The sequence below is a fragment of the Hibiscus syriacus genome, unplaced genomic scaffold (assembly GCF_006381635.1).
Source record: "Hibiscus syriacus cultivar Baekdansim isolate YM2019G1 unplaced genomic scaffold, ASM638163v2 tig00110954_pilon, whole genome shotgun sequence".
NCBI classification, from domain to species: Eukaryota; Viridiplantae; Streptophyta; class Magnoliopsida; order Malvales; family Malvaceae; genus Hibiscus; species Hibiscus syriacus.
In genome coordinates this window covers 413,212-416,606 of record NW_024062931.1, presented here as the reverse complement: position 1 = coordinate 416,606, position 3,395 = coordinate 413,212, and positions in this window count along the sequence as shown.

The following is a 3,395-nucleotide window of genomic DNA, read 5'->3' as shown; positions in this document are numbered from 1 at the left end:
GTCGAGTCACATGGGTAGATCGACCGATCAATTGTCATAGAATGTTTGGTCTGTACATGCCCCTAGATTATGGTCGTACTCTTTGAACTGGAACTCTGATGTTAAGAAATTATTATGTAATAAGTATACCAAAGTATCTTAAATATATTGACTCAATCTGTGCAAAAAAGGGAATAATGCTCGCATTCGTCCCAATCTTTTGAAGTTACCCCGCGAGTAACATGGGAGATTATTCGTTCGAGAATTTTAACCCGACTCCTGACCTAAATTTGAGTTGTTACCCCCAAACGCTCTATAATAATAAACTCATAACCAAACTTATAAGTACAATTGTTGAGATTAAGATCTGCTTCCAAAGTATATTAGAGAACAAGGTATTTGGTCAAAATCTAAGTAAGGTGTTATGCCTCAAAAGGTTTTATACTTATGTACTAAATTGGAGAATTTTGGAATCGTGATAGTTCTAATTTTATAAGATTTAAACGTAATAGGTGTCGAGCCATGTGCCTTAATAATTTGAACTGTATGAGATTAAAGTAAATGTACGAATATTGCGAAAAGTGTAAATCTCGATGTGATACTACTCGTATAAAGGAAAACAGTTATGTCTGCATATTGTATTGAAAGTAATCAAGTGCTATTCTGATTAAGAATGGGTAATTAAAGTAAGTTTGGTTCTACGAACATAATTATGTTCAAATTCTGAAATTTTGATAAAGAAAAGTTTTTCCTAGAACTCTTATTCAACCGGTAAGGTCTAATAGAGGAATCATATATCTGAATGAAATATGATAGAATGAAGACTGGATAGAGACTTAGTTTCTACATTTCTATCACTTGAGTAAATTTCAAGGACGAAAATTCTTTAAGTAAGGGAGAATTGTCACACCCCAATTCAGGGGATAAATTTTATTGATTTAAGTAAATTTAAGGGAATAAATTTCAAGTTTTAGAAACTTGCAGATCGAGTTGAAACGCTGGAAAATTCAGTGACTTAACCTCAAATTTTTCCTTTTGTGTTAATAGAGAAAAATAAACCCCCGATAAAATCCCTAATTCTTAAAATTTCCCCTAAATCCCTAGCCAGTTGTGCCCCTCCCCCTTACCAAACCAAATTTATCGTCTTCCGACCACCGTTCAACTCGTCGTCGCTACCATTGTAGTCATCGTCGACCGCAGACCAAAGCCCTAGCATCGTCGCATCCTAAAACCCTACATATCACCATGAATCGATATTGATCGTGTGATGAAAAATCCGCAAATTTTTTACCCCATTTATTTGAATTTCGATTGATCCGGTGACCGTCTTGCATCACCGCTGTCACGAATGTGTTCCTCTATATGTTCCAATCAAAACCAATGCAACTGTGTCCCCACATCATCACACCATCGCCATGCGTTGTACATCCATCGTGGAAAGTACTTCTTTATAATATTCATGTTATTTTCTTCATGTTTTGCCTAGTATTTATAGTGATTTTGGACTGATTATTGTGTTGGTTTTTGTTTGGAGCAATCGGCCGCCCGAAACTACCTCTATCATCGTCTCACGCGTCGCCACGCACCGGCAGTGCGTGTGGAGATCATCTACCGAGCCATAAAACTTTTGGAGCAGGTCCATTCAGCCAGAACCGGCCCAAACCAGGTCTTTTTGACCTGACCGAGTTAACTCGAACTGAGTCAACCCATACGAGTCAACTCGTCCGAGTCAACTCGTTCGAGTCAACCCATTGACTTATGACTGAAAAGTTAAATTTTTTTAAAAGACATATTTTATGGTTTTCGACATCCTGGGTTCGAATCTGAAGTCTGTTTTGCCAAGTTTGCACCCAGTAAGATATTTTTTAGTGATTTATCTTCATAACAAAATTTGGTTTTCCAATTATGTTTAGCTTATGACAGAAATTTGGTTTCTATGTATCCTAAGAATTATTGAACGTTGAATTCAAGTTTAAGAATGATCGAATGGATTTTTAAATGTTCGATCGGTGAGCAAAAAAATTGAGGTAATTCTTTACTACCTTTTTGTATACTTTTTGGAACTTCTTGATAATTTATAACTACATCGATGAAATTATTGTTGCTTTGTGTAAAATTAATTATTATTGGAATCGAATAGAATTTCAATAAAAATGTAGTAAACGGTATAAGTGTAGTGATTAATTAATAAACAAATTGACTTCAATATCCGTAAATTTTGATAAATTTCTTTAATGGTTAAGTATCAAAAATATTTGGATAAGAAATTATAAAAATAGCCCTATGGGGTAAAATTATGAAAATGTCCTTGTACTGTAAAAGACCAAGACTTCCCATGATGATGAAAAATAAACTAGAAAGGACATACTTGAACAATTATCAGAAAAAGTGCATATGTTTGGATTGAAAGGAATTATCGAAATGTCCTCGAGCTATAAAATAACTAAAATAACCTCCAACAATGAAATGACCAAAGTACCCTGAACTCTAAAGGAACTAGAATACTTTGAAGTCTAATTTATCGAAAGTAATGCCACTAACAGAATTGAATGGAATGACGATAATAAGCTTAAAATGTAAAAATGGTTATGATAATGGAAATGACATGAGAACTCAAATTTTGATTCGCTTGAACCATATAATCATTGATTAAATCCCTGATCTATTTGAAAAACCCCAAAAATAAACTTCTTCATTTGAAATTCTTAATACGATGATCTCCTTATATTTGAATGATCACTTGAGGATTAGATTATTGGAAGTGCGACACGTCACTAAAGTATTTAAATGACGAATTATTCTCAAGATTAGAATAACTAATGTGCATAGACCCTAAAATGACTAAAATAACCTCGAATACCGAGATGACCTAAATACCTTTATGGTTTAGATTAAGTGAATGTTATTGGATACACTAACATTGATGAATCTAAATAATGTGCCGAGTCTAAGTGTTATGGTGCACGACCCAAGTCGTCGGACATTTTGGGATACTATTACAACATGGAAATGAAATAAATACCAATGGAATACCTATTATCTCCTCAAGAATTGGTCAAGGATGATTCGATATTAATCAGATCAACTGGTGCGGTCAGTAATAAGAAGTGAGTAATAGTGAAGTATCCCGGTCCGAAAGATTGACAAGTATCACAATGTTGGGATCGTTGGTTCAATTGGACTCGAAATCCTGATAATTCAATATATATTCTTAAATACCACAAATCATCGCTATGCCCTTATTAGATTAAATTACTAAGAATTCTCCAATAATCAAATGTCTAAAATGCCCCTTACTTGCTTAAATAATTAGAACACTCATGTTATGTCTAAGTCTTCAAAACAATTATGATGTATAAGATTCTGAATGCCTTCTTGATACTCAAGTACCTCCGAAAAATATATGAATACTGTAT